The sequence below is a fragment of the Asparagus officinalis genome, chromosome 1 (genome assembly GCF_001876935.1).
Source record: "Asparagus officinalis chromosome 1, Aspof.V1, whole genome shotgun sequence".
NCBI classification, from domain to species: domain Eukaryota; kingdom Viridiplantae; phylum Streptophyta; class Magnoliopsida; order Asparagales; family Asparagaceae; genus Asparagus; species Asparagus officinalis.
The window spans coordinates 38,474,339-38,497,118 of NC_033794.1; the positions used below are offsets into that span (position 1 = coordinate 38,474,339).

The 22,780-nt window shown below is 39.6% G+C and overlaps 1 protein-coding gene across 1 annotated transcript in view; it reads left to right on the plus strand.

Moving 5' to 3' along the window:
• The window catches only part of LOC109833381 (triose phosphate/phosphate translocator, chloroplastic), a 28,407-nt gene that overhangs the window by 812 nt on the left and 4,815 nt on the right, over nucleotides 1-22,780 (plus strand). The gene's annotated exons all lie outside the window — the stretch shown is intronic.

Genomic DNA, 22,780 nt, shown 5'->3' on the forward strand with positions numbered 1-22,780 from the left:
GAAAGACTAAACCGGCAACGCGTGTTATGTGTAGGCTTATCTCTATTTAGGAGTCGAGATAAAATTCCCCGTGCATGAAGTGCGCGGATTTGAAGTTGAGAATTGCGTCTTTTCTCAGGGTAAAGACAAACCTGATGCTGGAGAGGAAGAATTTTATATTGTCCCCAGGTCTTGTTTAGGGTAAAGACGAACCTAAAAAATGGAAGAGGAAGAATTTTATATTCTATCTCCCAACACTGAAGAGGGAGAATTTTATATTCTATCTCCAGTTGGAAAGGAAACTCGAGGTGGGATCTCCACCCCCAGAATCCGAAAAGATAAAACTAGGAGTGGGATCTCCACTCCGAGAATCGGAAAGATTCAAGCAACCCTAACTTTTATAGGATTGGTTGCTTTATCCAAGAAAAGAGTTCCTCGTTTATTAAGGGGAAATTCTGATTTCGACCCTAACTTTTATAGGTTTGGCTGAAAAGAAAAAGATGAAAGTCTTTCGTTTATCGAAAGGGATGACTCGATCCGTCCTAACTACATGCAGGTTTGACTAAGTGAGGTTGGAGACAATCCTAACTTTTATAGCTTTGATTGCTCAAATTGAAAGTGGACCTCTCGTTCATGGAAGGAATTGAGAGGGGAATTTGGCTTTGGCCCTAACTTTTATAGGTTTGACCTGAAAGCAAAGAGAGCGGAATACAGGTAGCAGTAGAAATATTGGTTTGTAGTAGCCACTCGATGGGGGGATTTGGATGTTAAGTGATCAGGACTAAACACATCAAGTTTTGAAAATTGCCATGAACTGGCAGATAGAAATTTTAGTGGACCCACCGTCAATTGATTTGAACATTGGAGGATTTTGTGAGGGAAGGTTGATCTGTCAAAATGATCGAATCTCATTCATCAATAATAAAACACGCTTTAACTTTGAATACATTCAGAGTCCAAGTGTGGATTTTTTATTCATTACTTTCATAGCAACTGGGTTATCCCTAAGAATACCACATGCAATATTCTTCTGGAAACTTCCCGATACATTGGTTATCCTGAATATACTAAGGGAAGTATTTTTTTCAGGAACATACTGTTTATCGGCATCATAAGCCGGTCGCCTTCTTTAGTAATAAGACGATATGCGCCACTCGAGTAGACCGTCTCTACTACGAACGGCCCTTCTCATTTGGGTTCAAATTTGCCTTTCTTCTTAGAATTAAGGATTATGGGCCGTCGTTCGGTTAAGACTAAATCTCCTTCTTTAAAACTCTGTTGCCGAACCTTTTTATCAAAAGCTCGGGAAATTCTGGCTTGGTAGAACTCAATGTGCTGTTGAGCTTCTAAGTGCTTTTCATCGAGCATCTCGAGTTCTTCAAGACGTTTCTGATGTTGTTCTTCGGTCGTCATTTGGGTTGCGAGAGCGATTCAAAGAGATGGAATTTGAATTTCGAACAGAAGGACGGCTTCACACCCGTACACCAAAGAATACGGGGTTGCGCCAGTAGGCGTGCGAACTATGGTGCGGTAAGCCCATAGTACTTTGCCGAGTTTATCATCCCAATCTCGTTTGTTAGTCTTCACGAGTTTTGATAGAAGCTTGATGATAGTCTTATTAAAGGCTTCAGCTAATCCGTTTGCTGTGGGATTATAAGCTGTTGACGAGACGTCTTGAATTTTAAACTTCTCGCAAAATCTGATGAATGTATTACTGACAAACTGAGGACCGTTGTCATGCATGATTCGCCTTAGAACACCATATCGGTAGATAATGTGGTGCTTAATGAAAGCAATGACGTTGTTCGTCTTCACTTCTTTGAGCGGAATTGCTTCAGCCTATTTGGAGAAATAATCAGTAATTGCTAGAATGAATCGATCACCTTTAACTGACGGGGGATTTATAGGACCAACAATATCAATTCCCCAAGTCTCAAAAGGCCATGATGTAGCTGAAGGATGCAGATGCTCCGGGGGTTGGTTCATATAATTCGCGTGCACTTGACACGCGTGACACTTTCGGGCATATGCGACCGTGTCATTGATCATGGTGGGCTAGAAATATCCCATTCTTCTGATGCAATCATAAAGTTTGGGGCCCGGTTAGTGTGCGCCGCAAACTCCTTCGTGTGTCTCTTTAAGGACTTCTTCTGCTTCTTTAGTCGATAAACAATGTAGTAGTAACCCATCGTACCCCCTATGATATAGTGTTCGACTTTCTGTGTTGTAGTAGAATCTCGATGCTCTCCGTCAGATCGAATCTCTTTCCTTCGCATCTTCTGGTAAAATCCTGTGCAGGACGTAGTCTATGATAGGAAAACGTCAATCTCAGGGTTCGAACTCAACTTGAGTTGAATGTACTTCTTTAATATCTTCTTCTTTGTCATCTTCATCGTAGATTGGCACGAAGAGTTGGTGAGTTCTCACCGTAACGAATCGTTCCGTTTCGGGAGGCTGTGCCAGGGACACGACTAATGCTGCCAGCGCATCTGCGTACGCGTTTTGTAAGCGTGGAATATATTCAATGAAGAATCCTTCAAACGATTCTGCCATCTCAACGGCCACCTTATGGTATGGTATCAAGTCTTGATTTCTGACCTCATATTCTCCCTGAATTTGTTTAACTACTAGTTGAGAATAACCGAAAGCTTTGAGATACTCGACCCCCAGCTCTTTAGCAAAGCTGAATGCAATAAGCAGCGCATTATATTCGGCTACGTTGTTTGAGCACGGCTCAGTCAGCGAGTAGGCTCTAGGCATCACATGTTCCCGGGGAAACTAAGACAACTCCAACTCCGGAGGAAATCTTAGAACATCCAGGAGCACTTGCTACATTAGTTGCCCGAGAGGCACCGTCGAAATACAAACGCTACACCTGTTGATGGGAAGTTATGTTAGCTTCGTGGGTTTCATCTGGCAGATCGTCGTTTACCTCGGCGGTATCCGTAGTTGGTTTAGCTGCTAGGAGATCACAAATACCAAAAACTTGATGCGGCATAATTATGTACCAAAATTGCAAGTGCACAACCGTGTCAAGTTATAGTATTTAAGATATCGATCCCACGAGGAAGGTGATTTTATAGGAGAAAATATAAAATTGGTTCTTATTTTGTGTGCATGACAAATAGGAGTGATGAGTGAATGTGATTGTGAAGATGTGTGTGAATAGGTGCAAAGTGTAAGTGAGAGTGGATGTAAAAGAGAATGAGTATGATCAATAAGGTGAGAAGGAAAAATGAATAAAATCAAGAAACAAATAAAAAAAATCAAGAATGAAGAACAAAATTCTAGAATAAAAGAAAATGCAAGAAATTAAAGATGGTGGATTCAATTATAGATATGGGTAATCTACAATTCAACCCAATCTACAATTGAACCCACTTCTTAGAAAAGGGTGATTCCCTAGAGGGTTCTATCCTAAAGGCGAATCAAACAAAATAAAAATAAACAAAAAGAAAAACTAAACCCAAGAGGGTTCGAGCCTCAAGGTGAATAGTATAAGAAATTAAAATCTAACTACAAAATAAATTGCAAAATCTAAACTACAAAATAAAATTGCAAGAATTAAATGCAAAAAAATAAATCTATTCTATAAGCATGAAATAAATCTAAGGCAATAGGGTTCTAGCCTCTTGGCTATTTAATAAGAAAATAAAATCTGAACTACAAGCATAGAAATAAATCTACACTAATAAGCAATAAAAGAGAAAAAGAAAGAAATGCAAACCTTCCAAATAATTCTCCATCTTCATCTTCATCTTCATCATCCAACAAAGAGAAGAAGAGAAAAATTTAAAGTGGTAAAAAAATTATTATTATTAATTATAACAAAAAGTTACAAATTTGGAAGGCCTTTTCAATTAAGACTATCCGCCCTCTCCAAAAGAAGTTACAAAATTTTCGCACCTCTAACCCCTCACTCTCTACCCCTATTTATAGTAAACATCAGTGAATGAGAGCCATTGGATCAAACTTGAGCCCCAAGACAAGCAAAATCAGCCATTGACGCGCGCTACAGTAATCTGGTATCGATGCAGGCATCGATGCAGGTATCGATGCCAGCATCGATGCCCACATCGATACCCACTATTTCCAAATTCTGATTTCACGGATAGCTTCGTCTCGTCGAGATAGGCGATTTTCATATATTATATGTTAAATTCCGCCTTCCGGATTAGGAGATATCGTCGTTTCTTTGTGGCCAACCATTTTGAATATGATTTCTTTTCATATTGGATTTTTGACTTTCTCCGGCTTCTACAGGCTACTCGGCTTGATTCTGGGCTTTTGGATAATTTGGAAACTGATTTTCCAATGGGCTTCTTTGATTCATTTCTTCATTTAATCGATGGGTTTTTGTTGAGAGATGAGAGTTTGAGATTTATTCTTCATTAACCTGCAATTAAAGATAAAAAAAATTATTAGTAGTACATTTATTCATATAAAATAGATAATGAGGGTATAAAATTATAATAAAATATGATTATCAAATACCCCCACACCTAAACTTTTGCTAGTCCTCTAGCAAAGAAAATAAAAAGAAAATCCTAACTCACTTTCGCAGGAATCGCGGTTGTATTTAGCGCATACAACAAGCCTTTAAACCCCTAGGTTACCCTAGTGGACGAGTTGTAGTCTCGTGAGGGTTTGCAGTGAATATACCCACAAAATTCGGTCAACTTGCCAAGTTAAAGAAGTCAGTAAATAACTAAATTCACTTGATAACTTTTAGATAATCTAATTGGAGCCAGTTATCACTCAAGAAAACGTTTTTATATATAACTCTAAGGTATATTTTCAAGAAAATCTTCTCATTGTAGCAATACAAAACCAAGCCAAACTTAGAAATTTAATTTAAAAGTTTTGAAAAGAACATGCTAACTCTTTGTTTTAAATAATTTTCAAGTTGCTTGATCTAAAATATTTTCCAAGACCATATATATAACTATAAAACATTTATTATTTTTTTAAAAAAATTTTAACTCTTTTATCCTTGGTGATTTTTTTCTACTTTAATGGGCTTTCTAAGTGACCTTTTAACGAGTTTTGGGCCAATGGATCCCAACCCAAGTGGGCTTAGGTCATTAAGTATGAAAATACTCCTTGGGCTTAATTACTCGGTCAGCTTAGGCTTTATAAGATAGAATCACCTTGAATTCAAGAGTTTTTTTTTTGTGCCCATTTTTCGCTTTTTCGCACTCTTCTTTTGCAAATTTTTTTTTCTTTTTTTTTTGTATATGTATATATATTTTGGAAAATACGTAAATCAAGACGCTTTGAAAAATTATTTTCAACTCTAAGCTAAGCATGCAAAAATTTCATTATTTTAAATAAAAATCCAAGTTAAGGCTTAAGTAAAGTCTACTACTTTGAAAATCATTTCTTAAGAAAATTATTTAGAGTTATCATAAAAGGTGAGCTTAAGTAAATAACTAACTAGGGATTAGAAATTTTCAAATTTATCAAATAAATCAATTATTACATAACTCCATCAATTTGGCAAGTGACGATATTTTTATAATTTTTTTTTAAGAAAAAGGAGAAAAAAAAATGTAACTAAAACTAATTCCCACCCCCACACCTAAATTTTGCATTGTCCTCAATGCAAACTCTATGATGCATAAAGTAAAGCAGATAAGAAGTGAAGCACTTACATTTGGTCGGCTGATAAAAATCTGCAATTACCTTTGGTCTGAGGAGGATGAAAAAATTTATTCTTCTGTTTTTTTTTTCTTTTTTTTTCTTTCTTTTTTTTCTTTCTTTTTTTTTTCTTTTTTTTTCTTTTTTTTCCTCTTTTTTTTTCTTTTTTTTTACAACTGAACAAGAAACTCTCACATGAGAGAAGAATAAATTCTTTTTATTGTTCTGAAATAAACAAAATAAACAATGTAGAATGAAATATTCAACATGAAGAGTTCCTGTTCTACATTGAATCCTACCTTACTGTTGAAAATTCTTCCCCGGATTTTAAACAAATTCAGAATGATATAATCAATAATGTGAATTTTTAAGCATTTCGGGGTGTTCAACAATTCTTGCAACAAGGTAAGGTGGATATTATTGGTGTCATGCATTTTGTATTTCTTAATGAACTTAGACTCTTGTACTGTGAAATTTTGTTTTCCAACAACCAATTCTTCTGTGAAGTTCTGAAAATTTGGTTGTTGATTATTCTCCAAAAATCTAAGTTCATCAAGAAAAAGTTCTTCAAAATTTAATTCAAAGCAGCACCTGTTTAACACAGTTTTATTATTCTTTCTTCTTCTTCTTCTTCTTCTGATCTTTCCTGAATGTAATTTATTTCTAGAGGCTGATTATTTGGTTGGTCCCCTGGATTAAAAATGTTAAGATCAGCAGTCAAATTCCCAAAGGACAGCTTCATTTGACCAGTTCTACAGTTGATGAGAGCATTAGAAGTGGCTAAGAACGGTCGTCCTAAGATGACAGGTGTCTGTCCTTTGGGATTGGAAACAGGCTGTGTTTCCAAGACTACAAAATCTACTGGAAAAATAAAATCTCCAACCTTAATCAGAACATCCTCTAACTCACCCATAGGGACCTTGACAGATCTATCAGCCAACTGTAAGGTGCATTTGGTTGGGTTCAGTACACCTAGACCCAATTGCTGATAGACTGAATATGGAAGCAAATTGACACTGGCCCCTAAGTCTAAAAGCGCCTTATCAATGTGAGTATTACCAATGATACATGAAATGATGGGGGAACCTGGATCTTTACGTTTCAAAGGTATGGGATTTGACAGCATTTCACTGATATTGGCGGCTAAAAAGACTTTCTTTGGAACATTTATTCTCCTCTTCTTAGTGCACAATTCTTTTAAAAATTTAGCATAAGATGGAATTTGTTCAATTACATCTAAGAGAGGAATGTTGACCTTAACCTGCTTGAATGTCTCTAGGATTTTCTCCTCCTGAGGAGAGTGTTTCCTAGACCTGAGTCTATCTGGAAAGGGAGCAACCGGTCTAAATCTATCAAAAGCAGGCTCAGGTTCGGGTTCAGGTTCTTGGTCATCTGAGGGGAGTGATTGTTGAATAGATTCATCAGAAGGAGAAGGAGAAGGAATTTGTACAGGATCAAGAGTTTGACTTGGAGGAGTTCTCACTTGATTATCGACCTGTCTACCTGACCGAAGTGAATGGATTGCATTCACTTGAGCTTCATAGGATGAACTGCATCCTGTGTTATTAGGGTTGACCACGGGTTGACTCGGAAATTTTCCTTTCTCTCTTTCACTCACGGCACTAGCTAGTTGACCAAGTTGGGATTCTAATCTAGCTATAGCTTGAGTGTTGGAGTTGAGCATTTGTCCGGTTGATTGCATGAAGGAATTCAACGTGCTAGATGTTTGAGTCAACATATTCGTGGTTTGAGTAGAGGCCTTAATTATGGTTTCTAAACCCCTTTCCAAGACATTGAGACGTTTATCTTGATCTGGATTGTGAGGAGTTTGAATTACAGCTTGATGAGGAGGAGACTGATTTTGATACGGCAGATTGGGTTGTTGAAATTGTGAATGAGAATTGAATGGAACTGTGTTTCCCCTAGGAAAATGTTGGGTCGAAGCGGGAGTGAAATTTTGAGTTCCGGGAGAATTTTCTATATTCCATGCAAAGTTGGGATGATTTCTCCAACCTGGATTATAGGTTGGAGAAAATGGATCATTTCTCGGGTGCTGGAATGCAGCGTTCATCTGTTCTAATAAATGATTGTTTCCTAAGAGAGGGCATTCCTCTGAAACGTGGGTAGGAGACTGACAATTATGACATCCTGGGAAAGAAACATGATTGAGTTGAGCTGGAGCTCGTTCCTTAATTTCTAAGGCTTCTAACCTCCGCAGAATTGTCGCCATCTTCGCTTCAGAAGCAATGTTTGACTCCAAGGAAAGACCACTAGACTTAGAATGGGGAACTGATGAAACCCTGTCATCGCACTGTTCCCATTGCATTGTTTTTTCAGAAAGACTCTCCAAAAACTCCCAAGCTTCATCAGCATTTTTCCTCATAAAATCCCCGTGGCACATTGATTCTAAGGAAGTTTTTGCAGAATAATCTAATCCCTCATAAATTATTTGGCACAATCGCCATTTCTCTAAACCGTGATGAGGATATTGGATGAGAAGATCTTTAAATCGGTCAAAATACTTCCAAAAAGGTTCTCCCGGGATAATTTTAAAGTTTTGAATGCTGTTCCTAAGCTTTACCGTTTTATGAATAGGAAAAAATTTCTTAAGAAAAACGGTGACAAATTCATCCCAAGTTGAGATGGAATTTGTTGGTAAGCTGTACAGCCATTTTTTAGCTTTATCCTTAAGAGCAAATGGAATAAATCTAAGCTTAACCGCATCTTCATTTAATTCTCTCATTTTAATCATAATACACACTTCCTCAAATTCCGAAATAAAAATATATGCGTCTTCTGTTTCATTACCAAGGAATTTGGGAAGCATGTTTATGTATTGCGGTCTAAGCTCAAAACTTATTCCATTTGTTTCGGGGAGCCTAATGCATGAGGGGATTGCATTCCTAATGGGATAGCACATATCATGAAGAACGGGTGGATTAGGATGCTCCATTTCTATGATTGGTTCAAAGCGAATTAATCGATGTGTATTATCCCTAATCCACTGTTGCATACACCAAAATATTTCTTTTTATTTTTATTTTATTTTTAGGAAGAAAAAAAAATTTAGTTTTTTTTATGAGAAGAAAAGGATAAAGAAAAATCCTAACTAAAACAAATCAAAACAATCACTTTTCAATCACTCTAATTCTAGGGTTTAGCCTAATTCACTAGACCAGCTCCTAACCAAAAACTCCTACAGTGAAAAGATAAAAGTTTTACCCAGGTAGTTAGCCAGGTAAGGATAGTACTAGAGGGTGATCAAAGATCAATTAAGTACCTCTTTCCTTACGGAGCGCTTTACGCAACCCCTAAACCTTGCCTTAGACACCAACTAATCTGAGAAAACTTAAACCGGTTCACTTAAGGATTTCTTGTTCCTTATTGAGCTCGAATCCTTAGGGGCCAACGTCTAATGAGTTTTATTAGGCTTGGGTGGTGTAGTGAGGAATTAGTGATTTTTGGGCTAAGGAAAGGGTGATGAAATCCCTCACCTTATCTTGATTATGGGGTTTTGCCCTTAAAAATATTTTTAAGTGTGTGTCAAATCAAGATGCTCAAATCACTTGGTGAATTCCTACACTATATGAAATGCAACCCTATGAATTAAAAGCAACTAAAAAGGATGGAAAAGAAAAATCTTTTTTTTAATTAGGGTTAACAATCAAACAAATGAGAAGGGGGGATTTGTTTGAATTTATTATCTTGTTAGTAAATGTCAAAGTGGAGGATGAATTTTATTATGGTCAACAAAAAATAAAATCTCTTTTTTTTAAGTCCTAATTGTCTCTAATTGTGAAGAAGTAGCTAAAGGGTGGAATTAAAAACTAGAAAGAGGACTTACCTGAAAGCAAATCTTCAAATCCTAGCTCTCCAATCCGCGATCTTCAAGCTCCAAGCGTTTCCTTCACAAAAAACACACAAGTTAAAGAACCAAAATAATTAAAACCTACTTAAGCACCTTCCCCGGCAACGGCGCCAAAAACTTGATGCGGCATAAACATGTACCAAAAAGGTTGCAAGTGCACAACCGTGTCAAGTTATAGTATTTAAGATATCGATCCCACGAGGAAGGTGTTTTGTAGGAGAAAATATAAAATCGGTTCTTATGTTGTGTGCGTGACAAGTAGGAGTGATAAGTGAATGTGATTGTGGAGAGATAGAGAGAGTGGAAGTGATAGTGTGTAAATCGGCACGAGATATAAGTGAGAGTGGATGTGACAAAGAATGAATATGATCAATAAGGCAAGAAGGAAAAGGAAAATAAAAATCAAGAATAAAGAAAATAAAATTCAAGAATAAAAGAAAATGCAAGAAATTAAAGATGGTGGATTCAATTATAGATATGGGTAATCTACAATTGAACCCACTTCTTAGAAAAGGGTGATTCCCTAGAGGGTTCTAGCCTAAAGGCGAATCAAACAAAATAAAAATAAACAAAAAGAAAAACTAAACCCAAGAGGGTTCTAGCCTCAAGGTGAATAGTATAAGAAATTAAAATCTAACTACAAAATAAAGTGCAAAATCTAAACTACAAAATAAAATTGCAAGAATTAAATGCAAGAAATTAAATCTATTCTATAAGCATGAAATAAATCTAAGGCAAGAGGGTTCTAGCCTCTTGGCTATTTAACAAGAAAATAAAATCTAAACTACAAGCATAGAAATAAATCTACACTAATAAGCAATAAAAAGGAAATAAAAGAGAAAAAGGAAAGAAAATGCAAACCTCTAAATAATTCTTCATCTCCATCTTCATCATCCAACAAAGAGAAGAAATATTTAAAGTGGTGAAAAAATTATTATTATTAATTGCAACTAAAGTTACAATTTTGGAAGGCCTTCTCAATTAAGAGTAGCCCTCCTCTCCAAAAGGAGTTTACAAAATTTTCACACCTCTAACCCCTCACTCTCTACCCCTATTTATAGTAAACATCAGTGAATGAGAGCCATTGGATCAAACTTGAGCCCCAAGACAAGCAAAATCAGCCATTGACGCGCGCTACAGTAATCTGGCATCGATGCAGGCATCGATGCAGGTATCGATGCCAGCATCGATGCCCACATCGATACCCACTATATCCAAATTCTGATTTCACGAATAGCTTCGTCTCGTCGAGATAGGTTGTGAAAATCAAACAAAGTCGGCCCATGAAGTTTATCCAACTCCAGCAGTCGGTCAATACACATCAGCAATTGGCAAATGGAAGCATCATTTCATTTTCAAATAATAATCAAGTCCGGTCTTCAAATAATTTCCAGCAGCAAGTAGCAGAAGGCCGGTTCCTTTTATTTGAGAAAGAAATTGAATATGCAGCAGCAAGTCCATTCACGTGTCCGGCCCAATTGGAAAGAATCATCCAAATCAAGTCCTTGATGATTTTTTTTTTAAAAATGAAAAGAAGAACTAAACAAGTCCAAGCCCATAGATGTGTCCATTTTATTTCAAGCAAGTCGGCCCATTTTGCATCCAGCGCTCCTGGCCCATGTTCGTTCTTCATTTGGTTAGGTGGTCTTTGCATTCAAGTCCATCTCTTTCCACAATTTGCATCCAAGCTCATTTGAGAATAAAGAGGATTTTGCTTCTTTTGGACATTTTGGCTTTTGGCTTCAATTGATCATTTTCTTCACTTGCTTGATGGGCTTTATGCTACAAAATAGAGAAGAGAGATTTTGAGGGGTTTTTATATTTAATAATATTTATTTATATTTCCATTCATTTATGTATAAACTAATCTAAAAACAATTATTAATGGTATATTTATTCATGTAAAATAGATAATGAGGATATAAAATTGTAATAAAAATATGATTATCACTTGTCCCTTGACTAACTTTTGTTGTTTAAAATATAAGTCGTATTGGGACAGAAGCAAGGCCCATTTTGCCAATCGCCAATTCATGAAAGCCGGTTGCGTCATGAACACTCGGATTGGGTTAACATTGGAGATGACGTATATAGTCTGTCCGACTAAGTAATGTCGCATCTTTTGAATTGTGAATACCAAGGCAAGACACTCTCTCTCAATCATTGGATATCGAGATTCGACGCCTACGAGGGTCCGGCTTAAATAATACACTGCTTGTTCATGACCGTTATCGTCGTCTTGTGCAAGTAATGCACTTAACGAGTGGCGCGTCGTCTTGACATAAATCAAGAACGGTTTGCCCGATTTTGGTACGACGAGCACAGGGGGTTTCGAGAGATATTCCTTAATATTCTCAAACTCTTTTTGACAAGCGTCATCTCATATAAATGATACGCTTTTCTTTATAAGCCTGGAGAATGGTTGATATTTTCCCGAAAGGTTTGAAATGAAGCGACGGATATAAGCCAACCGTCCTTGTAATCCTCTGAGTTCCTTAAGGTTTCTCGGGGGTAGTAGCTCGTTAATCGCCTTCACTTTGTCAGGGTCAATGTGAATACCCTTAGTGGTGATGACGAATCCAAGGAATTTACCGCTGGACATTCCGAGAAAAGACTTGGTAAGATTCATCTTCAATTAATGAGTTCGCATCAGATCGAACATTGTCTTCAAATCCTTGATGTGATCATTTTTGTCACGACTTTTCATGTTTAGATCGTCCACGTAGCATTCGACGGTCTTCCAGAGATGCTCTTGAAAAATCTTTGACATGGCTCTCTGATAGGTGGCACCTGCATTCTTTAAGCCGAAGGGCATAACCGTGTAACAGAAAACACCGAGGGGTGCTCTAAACACGGTATGCTTTTCATCATCTGGGTACATCTTTATCTGATTATAACCAGAGAATCCGTCCATGAAAGACATTCTCTCGAATCCACACGTATTGTCGATGATAACATCTGTGATGGGAAGAGGGAAATCGTCTTTTGGGTAGGCAGTGTTAAGATCTCTGAAGTCGATGCAAATCCTAATTTTCCTGTTCTTCTTAAGGACTGGGATAATATTGGCAAGCCATTCGGGATGTTGCTCCTCCCTGACGAAACCCGAGTCGATAAGCTTTTTGACTTTGGACTCGATTGCCTCCATAATTTGCGGACGAAACCACCTTTGTTGTTGTTTGACGGGTTTGACATCCGGCTTAATATTGAGATGATGCATTACTACATTTGGATCGAGCCCTGGCATATCTTCATAATTCCTGGCGAAAACATCGATGTATTCCCTAATGAGAGAAATCAACTCTTCTTTCTCATCCGGCGGGAGGCTGTCGCTAATGAATATTGGCTTCGGATTATCCTCATTACCCATATTCACCTGGACTACTTGATCTTCGGTAGGAGGTTCTCTTTGTTCAAACCTATCACCGTACTGCATATTCAAGTGATGAACCCAAGGGTCCTCCCAAGTTGGCATTTGATCGTCTTCCTCTATTATAGCAGGATCAACCGTAGCCATGTTCGACATTAGCTTTTTGAACATTTCTCCGAGACTGGCGTCGGAGTCCTAGGCTGAAGAGTCGAAAGAATATCCGTCTTTGCCCTTATTAGCAATTTGATCAATGACTTGCCAGCAACATTCGTCGTCGGATGAGGAAACATAGCCCAAACCTCTTCAGTGGCTATAATAGTCATCCGGCTTTCCTTTTGGTACGTAGGCCATACGAGGAGGAACTCGCGGACCTCGACCAAAACAAAGACCCTCCCCAAGTGTGAAGTCATATCCGTATCTCTCCATGAGATTACGCGCTTTTGTGTCATACCTGAATAGATGAGGGGTAGGTTTATCACCATCGTTATCTTCTTCCAAAAAGTGACCTGGTATCGAAGGTTCTCTTCCTTTACCATAGATAACTTCTTTTTCACCCCCTGCCTTTGCAGGAATGACAAGTGTCGTTCCGAATGAATCATGTACTTGCTTTTTTATCATGCAAAATGATTAAAGTGGCATATACAAGTCGGGGTTATCATACAGCCCCTTCATGATATTATCAAGACACAACTAGTACTCTAAATCGTCATTTATTGTAATATCTTCGGCAAGTTGCCAGTTACAACTACTTTCCGATGATTCTTCATCGTCAAGATTGATTACAATGGGTACAATATCATTAAGTACAAAACCACCATCATAATCAAACCCAGCTTCGGTATCAGCCTCTTCCCCGCTGTCCGTTCCTTGGGCCGATGGTTCAGTATCGGATTCGGCACCGTAGAGAAGGAAGTCGGTAAAATAATTCTCCAATCCCTTAAACAGTTGCTTATCCGCGACCACCATCTTGACTTCATTATTGATATCCATATATTTTAGACATTGATGGAGAGTAGAGGGGACTATAACATTACCGTGGATCCAGGGTCGACCCAACAGTAGGTTATAGGAAGTTTCTGCATCAATCACATAACACGTGACTTCCGACTTCAAATCTCCAATATGACACTTCACTCGGATTTTACCCAATGGTCTGGATCCACTGGTATTGAATCCATAGATAGTAGTACCTATGAAGGCTAACTTACTAGCCGGTATTCCGAGATTATACATCAATCGGAGTGGCATAGCGGAACCCGGATCGACTTGGATCCAGTTGACAACGCTGGAGCCGATGTACCCAGTGAAATACAAGGGCGGTCATGCTTTGAATTCTTCGGTCTGCATGTCTTTTTGGTGAAAGAAATGTAGGGAAAATTGGTGCACCGCCGAGGAATGTTGGACTAGCGGCTCTGGTTCTTTAGGAGATGACTTGATTTGAGTCAGGAAAACTTCAGAATTAGCCAAGGCTTCTTGTAATGCTTCCCTTGTGTCCTTTGAAAGACGCAGCAGCTCATATAGGGTTATTCTAGCCAGTATATTAGCTAATTGCATCATAATATCAAAATGGGGTGGAGCGCTCGAGCTTCCTAGTTTGTCTCTCCCAATCGGTTGATTGAATCGAGACTGCTTCGGGTTCTGACCCTCTTGGTATAAGGGTTCTTTCCCTTTTTGCTTTTGTTGGGTCTTCTCCGCAACTACGGGTGTTGGGGGAGTTGTGACAATTCCTATTTCCGTTAATGTCTTAGAGGGAACGGTTTTGGTTACCCCCTGCTTAGCTAATTGCTCGGAAGCATCCAGATACTTGAAGTGATATTCATTTCCGCTCCGGGTTACAAAGGCTTCTTGTTCATCTTTAGAAAGCGGGAAAGTAGGAATTCTTTCGTCATCTTCTCCTGGAATAGCAGAGGCTCCGTAACAAGATTTTCCCTTACCTTTTGATTTCTTCTTGGATGACAATCCGACCCACTGTTCTTCTTTGACCAGATCGGGATGAACCCAGAGAATTTCGCCATTCGGGGCTGTGTGTGGCACAAGTCCTTTCTGATGTTGTTTGTGAGGATCATCGTTCACGGTATTCATCGCAACTTTCATCACGGGCTCGGGCTAAAACCAATTCAAAGGGAAAGATCCGAAGCTGATTGATACTGCATTCGCACCCACCTTCTTCTCCTTAGGTTGTTTCATGGTAATCACCCCCACATTGATCAAAGCTTGGATTTTGTCTTTGAGGGCATAGCATGACTTGGTAGGGTGGTGAACCGTAATAGTTTGGGTCATTAACCCTCTTAGCGTCTTCCTGATCTTGGATCGGAGGTAACTTAATCTTGTATTTCTCTATAAGGTATTTGAAAATACCGAAAACTTCATCTTCTTCGAACGAGTAGACCTTCGAGAATTTTGGTTCCGAAGCCTTCTGTTTCTGAGGCTGTTGTTGCCACCGTGACTGCTGAAGCGCCTTCTGCTGTTGCTGTTGCGGCTGCGATTGAACTTCGAATGTTTGGTTCGCGTCCACTACATTCGATTGCGCTTTCCCTTTACCCCTCGGAACAAAATTCTGTTGTGGGGTTGGTGTTGCCGTTTGACCTCTTTCGGCATTTTTCCTCTTGAGGAAACGTTTGGCTCTTTCCCCTCGGACCTTCAAATCCTTCCAGGTCTTAGACGGTGCCATTCCCATGGCTTCGAGGATATCCAACGAAAGATTGTTGTGACAAGTCTCCAGGATGAAGTCCTCGCTAATCAGATCCCTACAATTCATGGCATTGTTCCGGAATCGTTTGATGAAATTTTCCACCAACTCTCCGTCCTTTTGCTTCTCGTCAAATAACGTTCTGATTGAGACCTCGGTGTCGTCGTCAAAGAAATTCATGAGAAACATGTCCTCCATGTCATTCCAACTGCTAATACTCCCCGGCTTGAGGCGACGATACCAATCGAAGGCTGCTCCGCGAAGAGTGCCGACGAATGATCGTACCATTAGAGGTTCATTCCCGGAGATTATTCCTAAGTGAGACTTGAAGTATATTAAATGCTGAGTGGGGGAACCCTTTCCATCAAACGGCGTGAAGTTGATTAAATTAAACTTTGCCAGATACGGGATTGACTCCCACTCTCTTGGGTATGGGCACGGTATTCCGGACCTTTTTACTTCCTGAGCACTCATCAATGCATTGATTTTGCTCTCTAAATCCCTCATCTTCTTATCCTCACTTGTATATTTCTTCGGGTGATTTCGGGGAGAGGCAACGTGGTCCTCTTTCGTATTGTTATCATCTGAGGGACCACCCCCAGTATTGTTGTCGATGGGAGGGGTGTTCATGTTGGCATTCTCCTCCACTTCCCGATCATTATCAGCTTGGTTGGGATTGTTTTGACGGCTAGACTCTCCCTGCTGATTCGTCAGTACCGCGATTTGCTGGTCATGCATCTCCCTTATTTGCTGCATAGCTATTTCCATTTCAAATTTGAAATTGTCCCTCTGCTTAGTTAAAGCATCCTCAAGAATTTTATTCATCTGCTCTGCGTTAATCATGAACGACTCATAGGATTGTCCTGTGCTTGACGCTGTATCATCAGAAGCCATAGCTGAGCAGGCATCTGAGCAAGCATCCAACGTTTCGTCATCTGAGGATAGTCCCCTTTGTATCCTCTGATAATTCTTTCTTCTACTGGTTCCCGATTGTAATCAAGTTATCCGTTGGGATACTCCTGAAAACTGGTCAGGTCTAAAGAGTCGTGTTGATTTCCCTCTACTAGTCATATTGAAAGATACTTCTGGAAAATTATCATCTTGAGGAGTAGCTCTCTTCTTGCGGAAATGCCTTGGTTTAGATTCAGGCGTTCTGGTGGAGATTCCTTCAAATACTGAAACTCTCTCTGGGGCGGCCTTAGAACAGCAACATTCTGACAACACCGCCTTGATAATTTTAGAACACCGACAATAGGAGTCCGATTCTTGGTGATTCCTTCTCTGAGACATGTTCGTACCTCAGGCCCGATAGTACAACTCATCGGTCGGATGACCAGAGCAACCCATCGTGTGTTGGCACGAGTCCCTAGGTGTAACGTCCTCGTCTGATGAGTACGTTCTCTTCTGGGAATTCAACGCTTTGTTAGCGTCTTCAGGAGTCACATGTCTAAGGCTACGTTTTCGCGAATGTAGGCTTTCAACATGCTCTTGGACTTCGATACGCAGTCCAATACGGTCAGTTATAGGACTTTTTCCGTCATGCATTCTCCTCCACTGCTTAGGAGGATGACCTCCAGCCTGGAAATGTGCTCAAGATCCGTTCAATAGGCTTACGCGATCTTTAACTGGAGCTTTGCCTCGATTATCGTGTGAAGGTCCAAGGCGATCTTTGATGGTCATCTTAAAATGGGCTAAATCCACACTGTCGCGGATCTCCACCGGAGGTGTGGAACTTGATGGAACAGCAATAGAGGCCGTCGGAAACTCAGACGGGACTGTAGGAAATGAATCAGCAGCGAAACGGACCGAACTGGTCCGAGATTTGACCGAACCACCCTTTGGTGGCTCGATTTTGGTCGAGCCACCATTTGGTGGCTCGGTTCTGACCGAGCCAGCAACTGGTTTTCTGGTTTTTTCGATGCCTTCGGGCACCGTTTGGGTTGTTTTTTATACCGGTTTGGACTTTGGTCTCCAGACTTGGCGTGATCTTGGTGGCTTCTTGACCACTTCTTCTTGTTTCAATTTTTGCGCTTCTTGCATCAGAGCTCGCGCATGCGCGAGTAACGCGCGGCGTTTCTGGATCCGTTCTTCAAGAGTTGAACGCGTTCTTTTAACACGGATCCATTCATTCGTGTTGCGGCGCTTGGCGCCTCCTGGACTTCAAGTCCGCTTCATAGCGGATTCCGTCAACTGGTTCTAAGGCCTTGGCTAGCTGGCGCACGTGGCGTTGTTGCCGTCTCTGACGTGCTCTCTTTGATAGAACGGGCACATTATCAGTAGTCAACTCCTCGCTCAAGGAGTTCAGATCTGCAGCGTCGGCCTCGTCTGATGCCAGCGGGACGTGCGGGGAGATCTTCTTGGGTCTTCAAATCCGAAGACCAGCGAACCTTCCTTGACTTGCGAGGAGAGGTGGATCTGGATGGGGAGGACAAATAATCCTCATACTTCTGCTGGTCGAACTCATATTTGACCTCTACTTCAACCGGGATGAGAATCCGAGATTGGGACACATCAGCCTTTACAGAATGGCTGTCGGCTCCCACTGTGGTCGCCAGCGTGTTTGATCAAAAAATTAATTTCTTTGATGAGTCCATTACAAATTTGAACGCTTACAATAAACTCAAAAAAAAATATAGCCTTTTTATAAGACTTTAAATCAAAAATTATAACTTTCTCTCAAACTACACGCAATAGATGTTTATCGCCTATTGCTTGTGCGGGATCGTTGCCGGTGTCGGGGTTTATCCATGGACCGTCTACAGATCAGATCCGGTTAGCAGAAGTTGGATAATCAATGCACTCACTTCACGAAGGAAGTAATTGCAGTAGCGGTGATTTTGACTAAGCAAAATCAGGGCTCTTCTCGAGATTTAAGACTAAGCTTAAATCCGGAGGAATAAGGAATAAGTCTCCGATCTCTCGAACTCTCACTTTGTTGAAGAACTCCGCTAAGATCTGCTAACTCTCTAAAATTCGTGCTCCAATCTCCAATTTGACAGCACCTCGTCCTCTTGATTTCTAGATCGATAAAATGAAGGCCTTTGGCTCATATTTATAGGTCTCGGATGCGGTTATTTGGATGAGAATGATGGATTTCTCTTTATCTTCAGTTAACAACTGTATAACTATAGTATCAGATCAGTTGGAACGTCTAGGAACACTCAAATCCCGAAAGAATCCATAAAAAGAACCAAAAAAATTGATTCTGGCCGAACTGCCAGGCTTTCTTGGGTTTGACTTGTTTCGTCGTTTGTGTGTATTTCGTTATTTCGCCGACCGGTACACTTCCTCGATTTGCTTCGTGCATTTCGTGAACGCGCGGATCGTTTGACGGTGGCTGGTGAGTATGTGGGACGCTTGGAACTAGGTGGTGAGTGCACGGAATTGTCAGTGAGCGCACAAGACGTTTGGTTCGCCGTTCCGGTGACCATTAAGCGTACGGGCTACTTGACGGTGGCCGATGAATACGCGGGCCGCTCGGATAAACCTTCTCGACTTGGATGATGACATTTATCGCCTCCTCTTCGTCTCGAGCCATATTCAGGAACCTATAGGCATTTTTAGACGCCTACAATAGCATGAGTGCTATCTATTTAGTGAAGAATCAGGTTTTTCATGCGAGGACGAAGCACGTTGACGTTCGTTATCACTTCGTTCAGGATATTCTTGAAGATGGTGATGTGGAAATTGTGAAGGTCCACATGAAGGATAACCCGGCAGATATGCTCACAAAGTTAGTTTCGAGCAACAAGTTTGATCATTATCGAAACTTGCTGCACATTCGTGATTGTTGAGGCTATTGACGGTCATTTGGATGAACTACGGACGGCTTGATCCCTTGCGAGAGGGGGTACGTAGGCAACCGCATTGGTGCAGCCGAGTTTGGAGAGACGACGTAATGATGCTCTTTGTTTGGTGTTGGCATTCTCATTTGGTTCCCGGCTTGTTGTGTATTGAGTCCATTGTCGTGGATTTATTCCACTTCGTACTGGACGCAACAAGTGGAACATTTGGTTGGTATTTGTGTCAGCTCAGTTTTGGAAAAACTTTACCGAGGTGGAGAATTGAAGAGCAATAGTAATTTTTAGGAAATTACAGTCGGACATGTTTTGTTTTTGTCCGGTCAACCGGGGCCAAGGGTGCGGGCGACCGGAAACATGCACGAGTACAAGATAGTTTCTAGATCTTTGTCCGGTCGACCGCGAAGACTTCGGCGGTCGACCGCGGAACCCTGTAAACTCAAAGGTGCTTTTTCTGTTCTGTCTGGTCGATCACAAAGACTTCTGCGGTCGACCGCGCGTCGGGTTTGGGTCTGGTTTCAGTTTCCTATTCTGTTTGTGTTTGCTGGGTTTGCTGTTTAATATAAATAGAAACACGATTTTAGGGTTTTGTTTATCAGAGAATAGAGAGTCTGAGCACTTTGAGAGGGAGAACTTGTGAGCGAGTTGAGAGATCACTGGTTAAGGTTTGTTCAAGTGTTTGAGTGATTGTAATACTTTTGTACTCTCCTCGATATAGTAAAATCTCTCTATCCTCTCCCCGTGGATGTAGGCAAATTGCCGAACCACGTATATCTCTGTGTTTGCGATTGGTTTGTCGTATTTGTTTGGATTGTGCTCGTGTTTGGTTTGTTAATCTTCTTCCGTGGCTTACGGACTCGTTCAGTGTGCGAGCATGCTTCCGCAAAGGTGCGCAACAAGTATACTGGGCACATTCATTTGTACAATTATAAGAAAGTCAACTTGATTAGAGTAGTTCTAAAATTAATGGTCATATTAGGTACTAGATTTTTTTATCGTCATTTACTTATGATTGTTGACACACGGATCCATATCTCTCCAACTTGCAAAAAAGTGGTCTTTTTGAGGTTGATCTCACGCAGTGCCCGCCTCTCTCGCACTTTAAAAAAGGGATAAGGAAAATGAGGGTGAGAGAACAATCAGCCATTCATTAGGCGCGCTTCCTCAGGCCTCTCATTTTGCATCAAAGATAGGGTATGTCTTGGTCCCGCTCGATCCATTCTCCCTTTAAATATCCAAAAATACAGCTATATATTCCTTCGTTGTAGAAATAAAATATTATTTGCATTGTTTGTATATATGAATATGGAAGGATTTCAAGCCACTACAGATTTCTTTTTTGATATTAGAAGAAATGAAGTTGTATTATTCATGGGACAGTATTAGTAGAATATTCTTGTAAAGATATTTTAAAAGGTTCAATATGCTAACTGTATGTGTCTTCCAATATTAACTATGGCATAGGCTCTTGAGATCTTCTTTGTGATAAAAGGTTTAAAATAGATTATAAAAAGTTTTAAGTTCAACGTACGTACGACAATGGTAAAGTATTCTACTTAGTTTTGTATAGAAAGGAAAACCATGTGAAAATGCCAGAATAACGTAGCGATAGTCTTTTTTTCTACCGTGCAAGATGTCTAAAATTCAAATCATCCCAACACGAAGCAATATTCAACCAAAAAATTAAAAAACAAAATGGAGACTAAGGGCGTGTTTGTTTGAGGGTGTTTTTTTGGAAAACCCGGTTTTTGGAACAAAAAGCAACATTTTTGTGGTTTAAGAAATCCAAAAACTGTGTTTGTTCCATTTTTTTTTAAGAAATGGTTTCCTAAAACCTTGTCAAATAGTGTCTTTTTTTGGAACAGCCAATTCCTGTCTAAAAGCTCGGAAATGGGCTCTTTTTTTGGAAATGAGGGTGCCAACTCAGCTTCTCAGCTTTCTTTGCATGTGCTTTTCCGATTTTTTAGGGGTGAAACAAACTTCAGTTTTGGATACCATTTCCTATTATTTATTTTATCCTTCCATATCAAACAAAAGATTTGGATTCCTTTGATATCCTAAAATTTTTACAGAATTGGTTTCTTGTGTGGGAATCCATTTCCATAATTTTTTGGAAATGAACCAAACAGCCCCTAAGAGACAGAAAAATGAGAGAGAGGGAGAGAGAGAGAGAGAGGAAGTAAAAAACAAAATTTCATCATTTATTGCCGCATTATAGGTGTATAACACATGATAAAACTTCTACTGCAACATCTTTCACTCAGGCCTACTTTTACATCAATTTGCCTACTTTTACATGTATAACCTCCTTTAGATCATTTTATTGCCTAACCTTACTAAATCCTCATTTAGCTAATTGTTTTCAGTTTACACGTATGACCTCCTTTAGATCATTTTAATGCCTAATCTTACTAATCCTCCTTTAGCGAAGTGTTTTTAAATATATTTGAAAGGGAGAAAAAAAAATGTTGAACTTCTTATCTCAAATTTTATTATATTCGTAACTTCACATCTTGAAATCCTCATGAACATATTGGTAGACCGTAGACGTCTTTTATATGCATGCAAGGAAAATCCCAAACTTGATAGTGTCCTGTACTAACCTTACGACCATAGTCTAATACTGCAATCATAGATCTGATACTACTTGTCAGAATTATATCAATATTAATAATGGAGAAGAACCAATCAAGATAAATAGTGCTGATTAGTGTGCACACCGTGCAAAGCACGACCCCCTATTTTTTTAAGTATTACATTTTAAACTTATCTCCCTCTAAGTTTTAATATATTTAATTTGATTATTGTATACTTAAAGTTAGAAATTATATCTACTCCTCTGTACTTAAAGAAGAATCCAAGTTTTAATATATTTGATATTAATCATATCTACTCTTTTATGCATAGAGGATGATCTAAGTTTTAATATATTTGATTTGATTTACTATTTATATTACAGTAATACATTGTAGCATAAACAATAACTTTAATAAAAAAATATGAGGCCCGACTTGAGTTACTGTTGACGGCACAGTGGTGGTTGGAACTTGGAAGTCGGAGGTTGATTTATTGCTCAGGCTACGGTAGTTAATAATGATTCTTTGGACCTCCTGTGTATAAGTACAGAAGGGTAGATACACTTCGAAATTTGATTTTAGGAAATCGCAAAAATAGCCGGAGGGAGCGAACCGAAGGGCTACGTGGGTATGAACAGAAAACAACAAAAGAACCCCCGCAAAACAAAACGTCCACATTCGTCATCCTCTATCTATCCCCAGCTCCCCCATCCTCTCAATCCAACCTCCTCCACCCAATAATAATATCTCTCTTCGTCAAAGAAATAAAAAACCCCATCTCAAAAACATCATAAAAAACCCGCATTCACTCCTCACTTCCCCCCTCTCTCCCCTAAACTACCGAAAATGGCGACTGCTGCT